Source organism: Rhipicephalus microplus, chromosome 1, assembly GCF_043290135.1.
Source record: "Rhipicephalus microplus isolate Deutch F79 chromosome 1, USDA_Rmic, whole genome shotgun sequence".
NCBI classification, from domain to species: domain Eukaryota; kingdom Metazoa; phylum Arthropoda; class Arachnida; order Ixodida; family Ixodidae; genus Rhipicephalus; species Rhipicephalus microplus.
The window spans coordinates 68,780,602-68,801,293 of NC_134700.1; the positions used below are offsets into that span (position 1 = coordinate 68,780,602).

Genomic DNA, 20,692 nt, shown 5'->3' on the forward strand with positions numbered 1-20,692 from the left:
TTCTAAGAAATTGATTTTTGCATGAGTTAGCTGTGGTGGTAAATGCAGACACATAAGCCCAATAAAGTAGACAGGAAATCCACTACTACCGTATTTACTCGATTCTACCGCGCCCTCGAGTGTAACGCGCACCAGGTTTCCACGACAAAAAAAAAAGTAAGACATCGATTGCAACGCGCACCCATTTTTCTCGTTGGCCCACACGATCACACCACTCGGGAAAAAGACTCCTTTCGAGAGCGTCTTCCATTTAAATATGAGGTATGGGTTAAGCTTGTGCCTATCTGACGTGCAACGGAGCATTGCCGTCACTCTAGTTTTACTGTGGCCCGATGTCAGCACGCGAACTTGCTTCGCCCCCTTCTTCTCGACGGTTGTGGTGCCAGGCATGTCAAAGTAAAGAGGCGTCTGATCGGCATTCCCGATTTGCCCAAGCAGGGAGCCGTTGTTGTGCCGCAAGTTTAGGACGAACCTCTGAAAACTGAAGCTTTTCTTCGTACTCCTCCGGCAACTTTTGGCGTATGCCCGTTCGCCTTCACAGGGAAAAGCCTTTCCTCTTCATAAAGTTAGTTAGCCAGCACCTGCCCGCCTTAAACTGGCTCCGCATTAGCCCTTTTTCTAAGGCTAACTGCATAGCCTGCACTTGGAGCAGTTCTGTCGTCACGGGCCGCTGTGCCGCTCACTGCAGCTCTTCAATTTGCGGAAACTGACCCTGCTGTGGTCCACTGAAGCCTTTGCGTGAATCTTTCCTGTCGACAATATTCTGCTTTTGTTTCCGCCAGTCCCGCACGCACGTTTCGTGAACTCCGAACGACCGCGATGCAGCCCGATTTACGTCCGTTTCGGCACACACGATGACTTTTCTTTTAAAAGCGACATCGTGGTGCACTCGTCGAGTTTTTGGAGTTGGCCCTTTCATGCCGTCGATGCTAATGCACACCAAAATGACGAACTCCTCAGCACATGTACGAAGTGCTGCACATGTGAAACCCATAGGCAGAAATGGCCGACGCGCCATGCCGACGCACGTAGGGGGCAGCCATTTTGGAATGCCGCTTTATCTTTACGTCTGTGCCATGTTTCTTTCATATGCCGTATTTACTCGCGTAATGAACGCACTCGCATAATAAACGCACCCCCAACTTCAGTAATCAAAATTTGGATTTTTTCCCCCCGCGTAATAAATGCACCCCCTACATTCATCTGCTGCAGTCCCGCTAACCAACACCTGGCGCCTCCTCCCCCGTTAGATCTCTACCGTTTTTATTATTTTGCCGGCCCCCCTCGGCCACCTCAACTCGCTCCCTCCCCGTGCGTTTGCCCGTTTCCACATGCTGTATTGTTTTTCTTTCTCTCTGTGCCTAGAACATCCTGTCTCTTATCTGTGTGCCACAGCGGGGTTCACTGGGGTTCATGGACGGTGCGATTGTAGAGACATCGCAACTGATAAGCACACAGCAAGTGAAGGTCACGAAGCTGCCCGTGCCAACTGGTGATCGCTTCCTGCAAATAAGAAAAAGCCCAACCACGATCACGCAATTTTCGAGCGACGACGGCAGGATTTGCTGTCGCAAAGGATCATTTGTCGCTATCGTGTTGCAGGTTTCTGGAAAACCAAAAAAGAAGCGCTTGTCGTTCAGAAAAGATTGTGACGATTTCCGCAACATTGTAGCAACCCTGATTCTTGCTTCGCTTGTTACCTGTGTGTAGAGGAACTTCTTGTGTAGAAGTGAGGCGGCGGCCGTATTTTGTCGGCGGTTTGTTTTGATGCTTTGAGTGTAGTTTGCTGAGATCTTGATTACTTGCTACAATTTTAACGGCGCCATCACGGTCATCATGCGAGGTTGCTGCGAAGTTGGCAAAGTGCGTCGTAGCGTCGTAGCGCAAGCTTTTGGGCGCCCCCTCGAGACCACAGCAGATATCACTCTTGCGCTTAAACGATTGGGAGAAAATATGGCCGCAAAATGCTTTTATGGCCTGCGCTGGCGGCCCGGGTACAGCTTGAAGAAGATAGCGCCATCAACCATCAAAGATGAGTAAAGTGCAACAAATAAGCTGTTTCCAAACAGTGTACTTGTATGTAAATTGCAGAAAACTAAGCGACCTAACCTATTTTTGCATTACCACATTTTTTGCTCCCCTCGAAGAAGTTTTCATAAAATTTACCCGGCACAATAAACGCACCCCTAAACTTTGCTCCAATTTTTTAGAAAAAAAGTGTGTTCATTACGGGAGTAAATACTGCATGTACTGCACCAAGTATTACTACTAAAGCTCAATCGGTAGAGCATCTGAAGATAGTAGGTTCGGTTCATACTAGCGGCAGGTAGATTTTTTTCCCTTTTAATTTTCTATGGCTTAGTCACTATACTACGTAGTGTAAGGTTGAAAAGCAAAACTGGCACTTGGGTGCACACGGCCGGAGGATTGGCAAAAAAGGAAAGAACGAAGCAGATTAGAACAGCCAGCTTAGTGAACAGGCATTGTATCTATGTCTGTAAGTTTCGCCTGTGCAATAACGCAGTTGCCGAAAACTATGCCTTAAAGCAGACACCACCTGCGCTCGTGCGTTCTCAGCGTTCTGGGGCGACCATACAAGAAAAGCCGTCCACGCTTCCTCGGCCATGGAACCCATCTACCTATCACTGTGCCAAGCACAGTTCAAGGATGGAATTTATGCCTCCTCGTTGCTTCACAACATCCTGGCGCTGTGGACACCATATTGAGACAGCATCCCGGCCTCCTTGGCGGCTCAACTTTCCTTCATCGGCGCCACAACACCAGTTCACGTCAAGGCATTGCATGGGTTATGGGAATATCTTGACACCGTGGTTTAGGATTAGGGTCAACGCGCTTGGATTGATTGATGAAACCAACTGCAGGTGACCAACATGGCCTCTATTTCTCGCTGAAATTCGCGCAACATATAGGCCCGGTATAGGTTTTGACACAAAGGCACATAACAAACTAGAAAAAAAGTACTTTATTAATATGGTGGGTTACTTGCGTGCCCTACTGTGGAATAATATAATCCCGGATTTTTTTTCTGTGTCAACGACTTCGCTGCCTGCGACAGCACGCACGTCTCCACGTTGTCCAACGATTTGGAGCAGCTGAGGCCGCAACCTTCCGCATTGAAGCAATAGCGCCGAACCAACGCAAGTGCACTAATCACTTCGGAAGATGTAGGCAGTGGGCCGTGGTCGATTTTTATATTGCTGTCGCTTTGGCTCGTGGTCGGCACGATGTCTGCAATGTAATCCTCATCCTGTGATTGGCCCATGATGAGGACATCATCGTCTGCACTGACGAACTTCACGAATGTCGATCCGTCGATAGCACCCGGGAAGTCTGCCAGCTCGTTCCAAACTTTGGCGGAAACACCTGCGGTGTCTTCATTGCTGTCAGCACCAGGCATGGAGAAGCCGGCATGCCTAAAGCAGTTCTGGATCGTCTCCTTCTTGACATCTGCCCACTATCTACTCAACATAGAAATAGCTCCAACCAAGTCGATCTTAAGCTCCCTGCCGACACAAAGGTTCTGCAGCAGCCTCTCCACCAGGCGCTTCCGATAGCCACCTTTCATTGCGCGTATAACGCCTTGATCCAGTGGTTGCAGTACAGACGTAGTGTTCGGGGGCAAAAAACGCAGCTCGATGTTGCTGAAGATCGTACTGCAGTGGTGTCATGAACAATTGTCCACGAGCAGGCACACCTTGCGATTTTCGCCTACCAAATCATCATTCCACGACGATAGCCATCTGCTGAAAAGCTCCCCGGTCATCCACGTTTTTGAGTTTGCTTGGTAGGTAACTGGAAGCGACAGCGCATTTCGAAAACACCGCGGTGCCGTGCTTTTCCCGACAACCAGAGGTCGAAGCATTTTCGATCCGTCTAAATTAGCTGCCAACAGCACAAACACACGAGCTTTGTTTGCCTTGCCGCCGCTTGTTTTGTCACCACGACACGCGAGTGTCTTGTTTGGCAACATTTGCCAAAATAGAGCAGTTTCATCCGCATTGAAAATATCTTGGTCTCTATATCTTGCTGCGATATCTCGCCAGTTTTCCTCGAGCCATTTTTCTATGCTGTCCAGGTCCGCCGCTCTGCTTTCACCTGTAACAGCTTTGCCAACAATGTCGTGCCGTTCTTTGAACCGCTGAAGCCAGCCTGAACCACCTTGGAAATCATTCCTGCCAAGCAGAAAGCAATGTCCTTGGCTTTCTGCTCGATCATAGGGCCGGACAGCAAGATGTTTCGCGACCGAACGTCCACAAACCACTTGTAAACAGCCGCTTCAACATCTTCGTACACAGCAGCGCGCACACGTCGGGCGCCACGGGCACCTGGCCTTTTGTCAGACTTGGCCCTGATGTCTGCCTTGTTCTTCAATATAGTACTCAAGGTGCTCCTCGGAATTTCGTACGCTGCGGCGACGTCAGACTTCTTTTCGCTGCGCTCAACCTTATTGATGATTTCAAGTTTCGTGGCGAACGGCAAATTTTGCCTCTTTGCGCAAGCCATGATGACATCACACCAATACAGTTCACAGAGCGCCAACAGGCAACACCACAGGCCACGCTAAATCGACGGCAGCAGGCACACAAGCATAAAAAAAGAAAAAAATGGCGCTCACTTCTACCGCCTACGTGCCTCGGAGAAAGCACGGCGGCCTCTGATTGGCTGTAAGCGCTGCGAGCGGGCCAGGATCATTTCTTGGAGGGGGGTGTTCGCCCGGCACAGTCTGGTCTAACCAACTTTTTCTAGGGTGGCACCGGCAGTTTTCCCCGCCACCGCGAGGGAAAGCCAACTTGCTGGGGCACTTTTGAGGCACACGAAGTTCGATATATCAGCTGTCGTTGCTATTTTCGTTCCATAAAACAGTAACTTTTGCTATATATTCTCAATGTAAACTTACCGTGTTTAGGAATTGTTCGATATACGGGATAATTTGATATAAACGGGTTCGATATAGTCGGGCTCGACTGTATTGTCGTGAACAAAACAAGGCATCCTTGGCTTTGGGTTGCGCCACTGTGAGTACTGGAGTCACTGTGTTCTCCACAGCTGCCAGCCCTGGCTCTCAATGCAGACCACTTGACAGCGCCGAGGAGCTGCAGCATACCGTCGCGCAACTCTGCATCCTGGCTATAATAACTTAATAGCGATGCGCTCCAAGCTGTCACCTGCCACCTTGCGAAGATTGTGCACACTCAATGCCATGCTGGCTGCAGCCGTTTCGCAATACCTTGAGGCCAATCTAATTGAAAACTGCTGCTAGCTCAGATGTTCCCTCATGCAGCTCTCAGACCAACTGGGCTGCTGGGCGTCTGCCTATTTCAGGTTCGCCCATAGCATTTCGCCGTCGGCAGCTTGTTGGGCAGCACCGGAGTTCCATGGCTTCCGAGACGATTTCTTCGGATGCATTGAGGCTGTCGACTCGCAGGGCCCCCTCCATGCCTTGTTGGAAGACCGAAAATGGATAATTAATATCGACCATCTTCGCGGTGCGGCCAAGGCATGGCATGCCTACAAAGGCCCCGGCAGCAATCCTGGTCGGAATGATGTGCAAAGTTGACCAGTCTATTTCGCCAATCTTCCAGGTACAGCGACCACTCACTGGCAATGCACTGTCAACAACGCATACCAGCTGTAAGGCGCACAACATAGACATTGCAACTCAGGCCTTTACCACCCTCCCCTCCCTCGGTGGCATAAATTGTGCAGGAGGCTGTCCCGACGGTACTGCTGCGCCTTGCACCAACTTTCTCTTTCTCAGATGCTCTGTTACTGAGGGGCACTGCCATGATGATACATCTGTGTCCTCTAGCAGTGTCAAAGTAAGCTTCGCGGAATACTCCGCGACAAACACCGACAAAGGCCGCAAGGTAGGTTTCGTGGACGATAACTCAAACCGTGCTGCGCGACCCACTTCCTGACTGGACATGACGCAGACTCAAACCGCCTCTAAGTCATAACAGCCAGTCAGCCTGCTGCCAAGCTGGCCGGCGCGAGAGTGCTTGAACGCATCAGCCTATAGTGCAACGGAGTCGGCTCTCTTGAAATCAGCCGGACCGTCACTGCAGCCATTGGCTGAGTGTGCGGATGCTCGCCATGCGCAATGTGCTGTGTCACAAGTCATAACAGCCAGTCAACCTGCTGCCAAGCTGGCCAGCGCGAGAGTGTTTGAACGCATCAGCCTATAGTGCAACGGAGTCGGCTCTCTCGCAATCAGCTGGACCGTCACTGCAGCCATTGGCCGAGTGTGCGGATGCTCGCCATGCGCAAAGTGCTGTGTCACTTGAGGACAATTTCATCCACGGGGTTGCCGCAGCTACGACTCCAGATTCAGTGGTTCCCGTATTTCACAGACGAACTTTGGAATGCATGTGCAAGGATGTTCCCTTCCTGTTCAATGATGTCTCGTTGATGGAAACTGAAAATACTAACACGGCCGCCGACATCGAAGAGAAGTCACTGTGATCTGAGGGCCACTCTCGTGCTTCCACAGAGCATGAAGATGTAATAGTGGCCATTGATATAAGAAGTAGTGGGCATTGATGACGCAGCAATGTGGAAGCTTAACCTGAAGACCCGGAAAAAGAGCCAGCTGCTTGTCTTATCTGCTGCTGCGTTTTCTTGGCTGTTACATTGTCTTTCATCGGTTCTAGCATAGCTCTCATAGAATCCCATGTATTGCGAACACTGCTGTTAGGTCGCAGCTGTGAGAACATTCTTGCATGATGCGTCGCAACCTAGTACGCCGGTCCCGCCGAGGCATTGCCATTTTGTTGTGATGTTTGGCAGTCTTGGCCTGGCTTGGCTACCAAACAGGCTGCAAAAAGCCGCGAGCGAGTTGTAGCAACGCGTCCTTTAGAAAGATGCCAGCCGCATGAGAAGAAAAACAGCTGCCACACCCTTTCCCTCCTTCATTTTAAAATGTTCTCGGTCGCTAGCGTCACCTGTGGTGGACGGTGCAACAACGCAACACTTTGCATAGCCTCCAAAACAGTGGTGCACAATTGCAGGTCTCGAACAACTCTCGACTGACGCGCCCCTATGGGCCGCAGACGAAAAACGCTTAGCTGGTACCGCCCGCCGCTGTGATGATAGTGTCGGTAGCGAGCGTCACCGTGCGGAGCTTGTTGTAAAAGTGAACGCAGGCCAACTCCGCTGGTAGCGCGAGCCATTCCTCAGGCATCTTTCTAGCGGAGGCGTTGGTTGTAGAGGCCGCTCCCTAGATGGCCATGTGTGAAAAGTGCTATCACCATGATCACTGTGGTTACTACAGAAGTTTCACTATGGAATGCCGGAAGTGAGTGACAGTCCTACCGCCGCAAGCCACACGTTGGGACTCGTCTTCAGTCGCTGTTGTGTGCGCAAAGTCTGTTTCCGTTGAACTTGTCAAGGCAATCTTTGTCAAGCCTTAATGGCGTCGCGTAAGCGGAAAACGCTTTTCCTTGAGGGAAAGCTGGGCATACTTAAAGCAATCGACTAGCAGCCAGCGTGAAAAAGGATCGACATTGCCAAAGGCCTTGGACTGCCACCGTCAACGCTCAACAGCATCGTCTTGAAGCGTGCCGAGATTGAAGGGAATGTTGTTCTCTTCGACTTGAAAGCTCATGGTGTCAAGCACTGAAAGCTCGACGAGCCTCTTCTCACCTGGTTCAAGCAAGCCCCCGCTGCAGATATCAACTTCGACGACAACATTTTATGCAAGTAGGCAATGGAAATGGCTGACAGACTGGTCATCGCTGATTTTACAGTGTCAAATGGCTGGATCGATCGTTTCCACAAAAGGCACAGCATCGCTTACAAAACAGTCGGAGGACCAGACAATCGCAGAGATCGCTGCAAACTCGATCGCAAATGAAGACTGGGACATCCATGACGAGCACAAGCCACACGATTCTGATGAGTTGGCAGGGGAGTGGGCTGATCTCAACTTTGGAGAAGTTGTCGTGGCCCCGGATTACCTTCGCAGGTACACTACGTCGCACACCGGAGTATGCTGAAAGCAATGCGGCCTTTTAAATTATTGAAAAATGTCTGGGGCTTACCAGCAAGTGAAAAAAGTGGCAGACAACTATCTTCGAATATTTTAAGTCTTAGGCACACCTTGCCAAAATAAATTGTTTGTAGTCAAAGCACCTGTGCTCTCATTCATTTTCGGAGCTTTCCTCACTCTTGCGTTTTCTTGGCCGTTAGTTTTTCCTGCCCAGTCTGCTGAAAAATGTATGAACTGTTCCATGTCACTATGTGACCAATGACTTCAACAACCACCCCGAAAGTGCTAACGTCACCCCCCAGAATTTTCGGCTGCCCGGCAAGACGGGTTGGAGCACACACGAGACCATCTACATGGCACATTCAATGCCAACCATTGAAGACCATTTCGCTACTGATGGTGCTTCAGGGTCCTGAGCCTGTGGGCCTGCGACAACCAAGTCTACACAATGTCATCCTCTCAGGAATATTTCGGCAGCTCCCTGTGCAGTGTTGAAACGTGGCCGAGTTTAAGAGCAAAAAGCAATACTGCCACTCGGGCGCACATGCATGGGTATTTGCAAAGTGTGTGGGCAAAGAAGAGAAGAACAAGGCAGATTAAAACAGCCAGCCTAGTGAATAGGCGCTGTATTTATGTCGGTGTGTTTCTCCTTTACAGTAGTTAAAACATACAATGTCCCTTACACCTTTCTATGCTTCACCTTGTGGTTTATTTGTTTATCTGAATAACATATAATTTCGGTTTCTGGGCACCCAGTTGAATGGTACTTAATCAGGGTAAACGGTGCTTAGTCTAGCTGCAGTAGCTGCACTTTTTTTTCTACCATTGTATCAGTTCACCGACCGACCGACCCAAAGTGCAAAACACGAAGCGTTACAGGTGCGGATGTAATACAGAACAACTGCTGTCGTCAGAGGAAGGACTGCAGATGCTGAAAACACAATGTTGTAGGCTCTGAAGCCCCCTGCTTTCGGAATCGCTGCGTATGGGAGAAACAACAGCGTGTCACTAATTTCTGCTTCCCCTCTTCTGCTGCAGTCTCCCGAATTTTCGTGCTGCTAGGTTGGCAAGTATCCCTATTGTAAACAAACAAACAAACAAACAAACAAACAAATAAACAAAAAAGATGCTGAGTGAACGAACCTCGTCTACGATAATGGCTTAGCAAAAACCAGCTGTTCTTTTATGTTTAATCATGAATTGATAAACTGCATGTGTTTCATAAAAAGCAGTGTGCTCAAAGTTAGGCTTTGTGGGCATAGCAGTACCAGGGAGGTGTGGTTCGTACTGATCTCATTGTATCTTTTTTCTGAAGCTAAGAAGAGACGTCTCACTGCTGAGCACTCGCTTGAGCTATTTTGAGTTTGGCCAGAGAACTCTTAACGATGGTAACGATTAGGAGCAATGGTCGTGCTGTGACTAGCATTCAGAATAAGCACCGCTCTCTGGAAACACTCGCTGTCCGAACTCGACGAGCACAGAACGCCAGTGCCGCTGGTGCTCAACTAGCTAAAAGAGAAGTAAGCATGAAGTACATGTGTGTTGTGAGCAATATTCTGCTTTATGCTAATTGCTTTGCACCATTTCAGAACATAAACACTCTCATGTGGACAGTTGAACATATGAGTCCCACTTGACGAAAGTTGCCTAACTGGACAATGGGACATACGGATCACACTTTTGTTTTTCATTAAAACACCTTGTCAACTTTGGTATAGATTTTTTTTTGGAAAGAATTGAGCAATGACCGACTAAACATGGTTTTAATACAATAACATTTGTTCCTTCATTGTGTCTACCAAAGGGTCGAGCCCAGCAGCGGCGCTTGCAATGTCCTTTTTTCATCCTGGCCATGATAGTACTAATACGCATTTCAGGCGAGTGTGTGGTAGAAACGCTACGTTCACGCTGGAATAATACCGTCATGTTGTTGTCATTTTTCGGCAATGGGGTCAGGCTGTCTTGTGCAAAAGAGAACCTTTTTCTTTTTGGTGTAGGGAAGCTTTAATGGCTACTGAAACTTGTGTTACGCATGCTGCACGGTGACATCTGTGTCTGTCAGTCTTGTGATTGGTCTTAATTTTTGAGTAATTGAAGTTTAAGATATATTTTAAATTTATGGTGCTTCTAACACTTCGTGTGGAGTGACTTAGCATACAGAGGAAGTTTACAGCAGGTTTTTTACTGCCTAAGATTTTGGTGTCTAAACCGTCCTAAGCTCCTATATTTGCGTTATATTGAAGTTACACTCACAGAGAAGAATTTGAACAGGTTTGTAAATCTGCTAAATTTGGCTTGTAGACCTTGTTGTGAATTGTTTTAACTTCCTGAAGAGAAGTCGCGTGTCTTGAATCACTTGAGTCCTTTCCAAGTGTCACGGACTCTGAGCAGACCGACCCCATGTGTGATGGCACTCTGTACAGGATAACCTATCTACGGCAGCACCCCCACAAACTTTTTGTTTTGTGGAAAGAATAGTTTCTGACAATAATTTTTGAAACTTTTACAACCTTGTTGCAATATCCTTTTTAAAGTGTTAATTTTTTTTCTCCTTTTTAAAGTGTTAATTGTATAATCACTGCAGGAATTTTTTATTTTACACATTTTTTTATTTAATGTGTATAATGAATATATATGCTACATTTATGTTATTCGACAGACCACTCTTTTAGCTACAGTTTGGTATCCAATGATGTATATAAGGCATTATTATGTAGCTATAAGATTGTATTTTACACCTAGTAAAGATGGCCCCATTTTTTGCGGTAGCGAAATATTAACAATGACTTGTACGTCCAGCGCCAGGAAATTAGTATTGGCTCTTGCTTTGCCCCAGAGTCATGTGACATCTTAGCGTCTGTAAATGGAGACGTGCTCTGTTCGTTGGGTGATAGGTTTTCTTCTTAAGGCTTTTAGATATGTTGACTATTTTTTAATTATTTTAGAAACTGACCCAGTTTTTTCGTTTGAAGAGTGCATTAAGATGGCTGTTCTACTGTCCCCATTTTGTGGGTAGTTTCTCTTGGAGCCATCAGAAGACACCATGAAGTCACATTTGAAAAAAAAAAAAAAAAAAAAAAAAAAGGGAGATAAATACGCTCTCTGCTGTGGTAGCATGCAACGGTGAAGAGCCCGTCCCTGCTGTAATCTGTTCTTATTCAGGGACGCTGCTGCATCCATGATCTCCTTTGAAACGTTTCAGATGTGCATGACGCTCCCCCCTTCCCCACCACGTAAAAAAGTACGGCCCTAAGAGCCCTACTCCTGTTCAGCTGCCCAGAAAAGAGACGCCTCTTTTTGTCCTTTAAACATATTATTTACAATAGAGTGGTTAGACACTGGCTTTTGCTGAGCCATGGTGGCGGCAAGGATTTCTGAAAATAATGGTTCAGTTTCTGAACCAACTCTTTCTCTCCCTCTCTAAGAAAATGAGTATGAGACTAATCGTGTGTGTGTTAATTTCTCGAGAGAGGTGGTCAGTGGCCCTGAATACCGGCAGTGTTGAGTCATGGGGAACAGCCCCACCCTTGTGCACGTGTACTGTAGAGATTTCTTTGCAGTCCCCAGATTTGGTTGGGCTGTACATACAGTGCGGCTGTCACGCATAGTCTGCTTGACACTTATGTCGTTACATTCAGAAGCTACCTGAAAAGTTCCTTTCCGCTACTCCTGGCTATGATTACATAAAGCCCCTTCTCTGTGCCTTGCAGGGAGCCAAAAAAATGTTGGTTTTATGTGCATGAAGGGCGGAAGTAATTTGTGTTTGTGCCTGCTAAAACATTACAAGCCTCATGCATCCCTAAACAGGTGTATGGGTTGCCACTTTCTTTTTCTTTGAAACCTTCAAAAAAATATGAGTGAGGATCAAGATGACATTGGTCATGTTGCGGTTCAAGCGTGGCGAGCAGGCAGAGGAAAAGAGGAGGTCAAGCAACACAACATTCATACTTGAAGGATGCACTCGCACATATATGCACGAATGAAGTGCTCAGCTTTAGAGAAAACTATTGGGGTCAATTCTTACAGCTATAAAATGAGTTCCCCTCGTACAGCAGCTAAGTCGTAAAGCACATGTGAATTGCGCCTTTTTGGGAGTGTTGAATAATAAAATGTGTAAAGGGTTCTTTCTAGTAGGAACCAAACCTATCTGTACAGGCCAAAAGTTGATAACCGAAAGCTTGCCCGAAAATCGCTTAGCAAAAGTGCACCCCACATACAACATAAATCTATGCTTCATTTTCAACCACCGCCTAAGCAGCTAAATTGTCTTATTCACAGGCAAACACATGAAGGAAGTGATGCAACTCAAAGAAAATTGATTACAGGTGACTATACTTTGGAGATAAATGATTGTCACCCAGTGTAATAAGAATATATATATATATATATATATATATATATATATATATATATTCACAAATACTATAACTTCTTTACTATATGGGTTTATTTCAAGACTTCATATCTCTCAATCGACCGTGTACTCTCCCCAAGTGTACTTTCCCCAACTATCTTGCAAACAGCAGCACTTTCCAAGCATACTTCGGAAATGACACTTTTGGAAATGAAATTAGAGTGGGGGGAAAATATTTGGAGCCTTGAATAAAGTATCTAATGATGTCATATTCACCTAAATTTATAATAGACAAAGTAGGTGTTACAGATTTGCCTTTGGCAGTACTCGATTCAATATGAAAAGTTAATATTCGCACGCTCTTACAAAATAAACAGCAAAGTACACATGGTGGGTAAAGCTTAGAAGCCTCATCGAGAGCGAAAGGTGTCCGGCACAGTCTTTACGAATGCTAAAAAAAAAATCATTAGTTGACGTCACAGGTTACCAAAATTTTTCAAATCATGACATCGCGTGACATCGCCGCTTGGTCTAAAGTGGGCAGACCTCGAGAAACTGACAAACCACGTGAGGTGCAGAAAGCTTCCGGGGGGGGAGGGGGGGGGACTGAGAAGAAAAACAAGACTGTTGTGGCATTCGAATACTCTTAGAGAATCGCATAAGGGTCCTTCCGAGTTTTATTGGGATAGAAATTTCGCACACCCCCTGCACACTTGCCGAGCTTTCGCGAATGCGATGGTGCACCTGTCAAAATCTGATCAGTTCACGCACATTGTACTGCAGATCTTTTCATTCCTGTTTCAGAACCGCAGCACAGTGGTGTGGTAAATGAAGCGATCACACGAAACAGTTGCCTTGAGTGCTCATCGATTTGAGCGCTCTTAGCACCAGCATATGAATTGACCATCACGAAAAGTCGCGCACAGCCTTTTTTTTTTTTTCAAGATTCTAAGGCTTTTTTTTTTGTAAAGTTTGAAATTTCTATCCCCTTTGTGCTTTCATCATTTTCAGTGACTCGACAGCACGCTAGCCGATTGAGACCCTTGGCTTAGTGAGGGGAAGCTGCGAGACCGGTTTAAGTATCGCATTTGTCATTTGAGAGGGTGGAGAGGGGGGGGAAATGGGCAGCTCACACATTTGTGGCTGCCCCCACTGAGTAGTCGTTGAAAAGATTCATCGGAGGGACATGCTTGAGTGCATTTTCGTTTTCTGAGAGCGTCTTATTTTCTAGGTGCCTATGGCGGCCGATGCCGCCGATACTGTGAGGGTAAATGAGCTACGTTGTGTGCTTTGGTCAGTGAAGGCCAGGTGCCTAGAAAATAAGATATAACACCATATACTCAAGCAAACAGATTATTTGCTAAACTTTAGTTTTGCTTGAGGTAAATGGTACACGTCTTGTCTATTTCGCGCACTCCAAGCATTATTCCTGCTACCTCTCTGCTATATCAGTCGTTGCCCACTACAACAAGCAAATGGCAGTCACATCAGTGATTTTCGAAAGCACAATGATTATTTGAAACACATGTGTTACCGTTATGTACAGTTTACTAGAAGGGGGCAGTGGGCTCACTGCCTTATACCTGCGCTGCACCGCCATGGCCCTCTCCGCGTCGTCAGATCGGGCGCCCACCAAAACGCTGCCGCCAGTTTGTCTTGAAAACTTCTCTTGCTGTGTGTGAAGCGAGTCCGCACGTCCCCAGGGTTTCACTGGTTACGCTGCAGTTCGGGAGGCATTAAACACAGGGTTGAAGGTGGGGAGAGGGTCTCCTCTATCACACAAAATATAAATATTTGTATTCAAATAAATAAGGGGTCAGGGGTCTTGAATTTAATTTTTCCTATTTTTAAACTGGCCTAAATAGTTTAAGCTGCTGTTTCGATTCGTGTGTGCACAGCTGCAGTGCATGTTCACTCCATTAATTCGTTTGAAAGACCGTTGTCGATATCACACGCGTTGCTTTGTTGCCCCTGTGAATGCTGGTTTTTCTGAAGGATCGGCACCTGTGTCTATCCACAAGATGCAGCTGTCTTAAAAACGGCCTGTCACGGCCTTCTGGATGGAAAGGACACGCTTTTTCCAGCCTCCGTGGTCACGCACACAAAGCCTGATGCGTATGTACAGAGAAATTTTCGAGGCAGTGTTTGACGACAGGAAGAGCTAGACCCCTGTAGGAGTGAACACAATGTCAAGTGCGGTAAAAAAAAACAAAACAAGAAAACACAAGGGCAGTGACCGCAAAGCCATAATCGTGCTTTGGGGAAGCCAGAAAAAATGATCGGTAGAACATTAAGAGATTGGCCTTTTCATATTTCAACTTTTGATTGAGGACAACTGCGCCACCTATATTATGATGCAAAATTTGCTTTTCTGGGTGGTTTTGTGTGGATTGTTTTATCGTTTCGCCTTTTTGATGTTTTCACAATTTTTTCTAGTTTTGATGCTGGCATTTAACTATATATTCGTAGGTTCTTGTGTTGTGCGTGCTTTAATCATTTATTTCATTGGAATTGCATAGTAACGATGTTTCTGTCTTCAAACTTTGGATGCCTACTGATAGTATTTTGAATCACATTCAATATTCCATGCATATTTCTTTTTTTTTCATCTTGTGGTCAATTAGCAGATGTTTATTTAGGTTAGTTGCATGTGTTTATTCTTAGACCACAAGTCTCAAGTTCTACATTTTTAATTTATATTGGGACATAGCAATCATTTGCGCATACATATACTCAGTGTTGTGAAAATAAAACGAATTGTCAGCACGTGACGCTGTTGAGCGTTTCTTCGTGTCCTGTTTTATTCACGCTGCTGAAGAACTGGTGGAATTTAATTCTATGATATAGTAAAAAATTAAATATGTGTTCGTATGTGTTATATACTACTTGTTATGTACTGATTATAACCATGCATAGATATTTTTTCACTAGAGTACCACATTCGCCTACGCGCCAACCGGTCTTGATACTTTGTGTGATCTAAGTCAGTAATTAAAAAGTTTAAGATTACATGCAGATAGATTTATCACAAAGCCAAGTAATTCCATTGATGAATGATTCCCAGAAAGAAGAAGCATTAAATAGGTTCGTTACAATTAGACCCGTTCATATGCGAAAAAAACAAAGAATTGCAAAATGAGGCATTGTTTGTATTTTCAACATGGGGCTCAATCGGTGAGAGTGAAGTTGCTATTATCGCTACAGTGCCGAAATGGCATTGAAAAGCATATCCATTAGCAGGTCAACAAAAAAAAAATGCTTGAATGCTTTCAACTGCATGCTTTGTTACTGCAGCTGCTCTGTGGAGGAGCATTCAGCCATGCAATAGCCGCTTAAAACATCACCCTCCCTCCATAAATCAATTGCAATGGTAGTGATTTGTTTCACAACACACATAAAAGTTGCACACACGCCGTAACTCTGACTTACGCGTAAAACAGCAACGCGCAATAGCTACGCTTTTCGACCCGCCAGAAGGCTTCAGGTGACGCTGCGAGCCGCCCCGCCTGTCGGTGCCGACACGAAGTGCGTCACTCTCCGCCCATTAGTGAGCATACTGCCTCATTATAGTACACTGTACGTTATGTGAGTGTAATTGTTATGATAGCAAATACATCTTTTATTGAGAAGAGAACGTGCTAAAAATCGTGTTTCGAGCTTTGTCGGAATGCTTAACATTTGTTTTACAGCACGCGACTGGGAAGGCTAGAGCTTAGGCAGCCATTCGCAGTTTTCGCTGCAGTCTGGGAAATATGGCTCGCTAACTCGCAACTTACAAGATAGTTACTGCGCATAAGCAAGACTGTTTTCCATCATTTTGCTCGCAAGCTATCCACAAACTTGTCATTGGGCCTTGTTCAAGTCTGAACAGTACCTCCATGAAGATCACCGGAATCAAAATTGGAAGTACATGGCCTCTGAAGTTATCCGTCACGCACTGGTAAAAAATTCTCGTGGGCTTGGTAGTTTTCGGATGATTTGCAAACGATGCCAGGTGCCCTTCAGTTCGCACCTGTCGTCACACTGTGCAGCATTTAGAGAAGCTGTTTGGCCTTCTGACCCCGCAAAAAACATGGCGTGCGTCAAGAAGTCACCACTTTTTCACATGAGCAGACTAGTCTCCCGAAAAAGGTCCAGGTATCGTTCAACTGGTGTCACGTGAAATAGTCGAACACAAACTGCCAAACACCCGTCACCTCCCCGTGAAGGCAAAGCAGACTACCAGTTTAGGTCCTATGAGTCGCAAGGCTAGGTAAAGTTTTTTTTGTACTTCGAAAACGCTTCTACGATCCCTTGGCTACAAAAGCGAACAACTATGCCAGTCCTTGAATCCTCCGCACAATAGCCTAACCTTCTCATCAGGAATCTGACTTTCTGTCACTCCCTCTCTTTCTTTTCTTTTTTTTTAGCTGCACCTTGTGGATTACATTCTGCATTGATCGCGTAGCGACTAGATTTAGCCACTGGGCTAAACACTAAAGTCTGGAGAAATAACCCATACATGTTTAGGCGGCAGTCATGTTTAGCGGCGTCACTTTTGACAAACCTGGGAACTGACGCGAGACAACTTCATAGCGTTTTTCACAGATGGCGCCACCACCGAAAAATATTTGTGAGGTTTATTATGTTTTGAAAATTTGTTGTTTCAAGCATGACTTCGCAAAATCTGTGAGCACTAGTAAATACAAGACATGACATGGTCCTGCTAATGTGCAATACTTGTTCTGAATTGGCCTATTAAGGAAAAATAAACGTAAATCTGTTGTGAATCTGGCAAGCAGCAAAATGAGGTAAATTCACTGCTGTTCTACAATTTTTCTTATTACTCTAAGACAATTTTGTCTTCATTGAAACCCCCGCAGGGGCGCCTGCGCAAGTAGGCGTTTGGTGTGTAGCGACACCACGGACCCGAGCTAACGGGGGAGTTTCGGCTCCCTCCCACGCCTAGCCGTGCGTGGCTTTGCCGTGTCCGGGGAAAAGGGGATTCTGGGGGTTGAGCCAAAGCTGGGTGATTGGACCTTGAAGGCCCCCCGGCAGAGGCAACACACCTCTTTGGCCCCGGCTTCACGTAGACGGCACCCCTGGGCTGACCCACCCAGGGGAAATCGGCAGTCCCCTTTTCCTATCTCTCTCTTCCTACATCTTAGTCTTTTCTCGTCTTTAAATCTGTCCTGTCTTCTTCTCTCTTCCATTTACTTCCGATTTTTCATGGCGGCAAGGGTTAACCTTGTGTAATTACTCAACCTTGAGTAGTTATATTTGGTTATAGTGGCAATGTACGGCTGGCGTCTGCAGCCTTATGCTATTAAGTGCTTCAGCGTCCCCTGGTTGGACTCCATGGTGGGTGGTCGCCATTGCTGCCGAACAAAAAGTACACTACTATGGGAACACCTGCATTTCCCCGTCTCCTAGATCGTCTCCCGCCTAAGAGGGGACGCACCGATGACATATCAATTTTCAGCCAACCCAGACAATGCTTTCCCAAATTCCATGTTGTGCACAGCGAAAACCCAACAAAACAAGCCAGAGTAATATCTCCATTTCTTGTTGCTAAATCCCTGACAGAGGTCTTTGGCCCAGGATACAAGGTTACAAAGATGGCTAGCGGAGACCTTCTCCTTGAGCTGCCTGAAAAACACCACTATGAAAAACTTGGCAGTCTCGTAGCATTTGGTAATATCCCAGTATCTATTTCACCTCATAGATCAATGAACACCTCACGCGGAGTTGTTTCAGAAGCAGACCTTCTTGAAATGTCTGAACAGGAACTGCTTGAAGGGTGGAAAGAGCAAAATGTCACAGATGCGAAACGAATCGTCATCAGACGAGACAACAAAGAAATACCTACCAAACGTTTAATACTCACCTTCGCATCTAGCTCACTGCCTTCATCTATAGACGCAGGATACATCAAACTCTCTGTCCGTCCCTACATTCCCAATCCAAGACGGTGTTATAAATGTCAACGATTTGGTCATGGCTCGCAGAACTGCCGGGGTCAGGAAACTTGTGCAAGATGTGGTAGCCACGGCCACCCATCTGATAACTGTGTTACTACGCCTCACTGCGTGAATTGTGACGGGGAACACGCCGCGTATTCGCGTTCGTGTCCTAACTGGAAGAAAGAAAAAGAAATAATCACTCTTAAAGTCAAAGAAAATATCACATTCAAAGAAGCAAGACGAAGAGTGTCGCCATTTTACGGCGCAACATATGCTGATGCGGCGCGTCAGGGGGCAACGCCGCACCAGCCTTCGCCACCCCTTCGGCCTGCGCAGAGCGAGCCGTCGGCTGTGGCACCTGCCCCCAAGGCGGCTGTAGCCCAGGCTACACCGCCTACTCCCAAACAGAGACCGGAGACTCCAGAGTCTTCGGGTCTCAAGGCCTCCCCTCACCAGGCGAGGCCCAAAATCCAAACTAACAGCCCGCACGTGCGGGCATCCAGTGCCTCTGAGGAGGCAATGGATACGTCGGCACCCTTGGTGCCGAAAGAGCGGCGTGGCTCCTTGGAGCGCGCCAAGAAAACAAAAAAGCAAATAACAGGGCCTGGTGACGGCCCTGTTAAGTGAACTCAAACTCCCCGTCTAAACAGCCACTCGCTTTTCGTACACACAGCATTATTTTACATTCACCATGAACACTCAAATTATACAATGGAACGTCAGGGGCCTTCTCAGAAACCTTGACGACATCCAAGAACTCCTACACGAACACTCACCAAAAGTGCTGTGTGTACAAGAAACACACCTTAATTCAAAACACACAAATTTTCTTCGCAAATACGTTATTTTTCGAAAGGACCGTGATGATGCCATGACATCATCCGGAGGTGTTGCCATCATAGTGAATCAAGGAATTGCATGCACACACTTACAACTCCAAACATCCCTTGAGGCAGTGGCTGTTCGAGCGGTTCTTTTTGATAAACTAATCACAATCTGCACTATTTACATCCCTCCTAGCTATCAGCTGCGAAAACGTGATTTACACTCTTTAATTGATGAACTTCCGGAGCCTTATGTTCTCCTTGGAGACTTCAATGCGCATAGCAGGCTATGGGGAGACTCTCGTTGCGACGCGCGAGGTCGACTGATTGAACAATTCCTTCTCTCGTCGAACGCATGTCTCCTAAATAGAAAAGAACCAACCTATTATAATCTCGCACATAACACCTACTCCTCCATAGACCTAAGCATAGTGTCTCCATCTCTTGTGCCTCTACTCCAGTGGAAAGTCGTCAGTAATATGTACGGAAGTGACCACTTTCCCGTAGTTTTGAGCACAACTACAGCAACTGAGTGTACACCCCGTGTTCCCAAATGGCTCATAAACAGAGCCGACTGGGAACGGTTTCATACCATCGCTCGTATAGATTGGAGTGACATATGTACTTTAAGCATTGATGTTGCTGTCAACTACTTCACAGCTTTTTTGATTGATGCTGCAACAAAATGCATCCCACAAACAAATGGGCACCCAGGAAAACGGCGTGTGTCATGGTGGAACTCTGAATGCCGAAACGCGCGCAAACAGCAAAACAGAGCTTGGAGGCTGCTTCGGAACTCACCGACAGCCGAAAATCTTGACACCTTCAAGAAAATAAAATCTCAAGGCAGGAGAACGCGTCGGCAGGCCAGAAGAGAAAGCTGGCAGAAGTTTTTGTCAGGGATCAATTCATACACACAGGAGGCTAAAGTCTGGAACATGGTCGGTAGGATAGCAGGAAAACAAGTACACACACTTCCACTCGTGGACACTCGGGGTGATACCTTGGAAGATCAGGCAAACTTCCTCGGTGCACGCTTCGAACAGATGTCCAGCTCATCCCACTATACTGACACTTTCCAAAAATACAGAACAAGAATAGAAAAGCAGAAACTTGAACACAAATGCACTAGATCCGAGGCATATAACCAAGCTTTCAGTCTAGCTGAGCTGGAAATGTCTCAACTCCTGCAGTACTTCTGCCCCAGGTTCTGACCGTGTGGTGTATGAAATGTTAAAAAACCTACCAATCGAAACACGAAAAACCTTACTTTGTTTGTACAATGCTATCTGGTTTTCTGGCGCTATCCCTACCTCCTGGAAAGAGGCTATTATTATTCCCATTTTGAAAGAGGGCAAAGACCCTTCTTTACCCTCGAGTTATGGGCCTATAGCACTTACAAGCTGCTTGTGCAAAGTCTTCGAAAAAATGATAAACTGCCGACTTGTACATTTCCTTGAAACAAATAATTTGCTCGACCCATTTCAGTGCGGGTTTCGAGAAGGTAGATCCACCACAGACCACCTTGTTCGTATCGAGGCACAGATCAGAGACGCCTTCGTCC

General features: G+C 46.4%; 1 protein-coding gene across 3 annotated transcripts in view; it reads left to right on the forward strand.

Annotated features, from left to right (window-relative positions):
* The window catches only part of LOC119178754 (uncharacterized), a 112,152-nt gene that overhangs the window by 43,717 nt on the left and 47,743 nt on the right, over positions 1–20,692 (forward strand). The window lies entirely within an intron of this gene.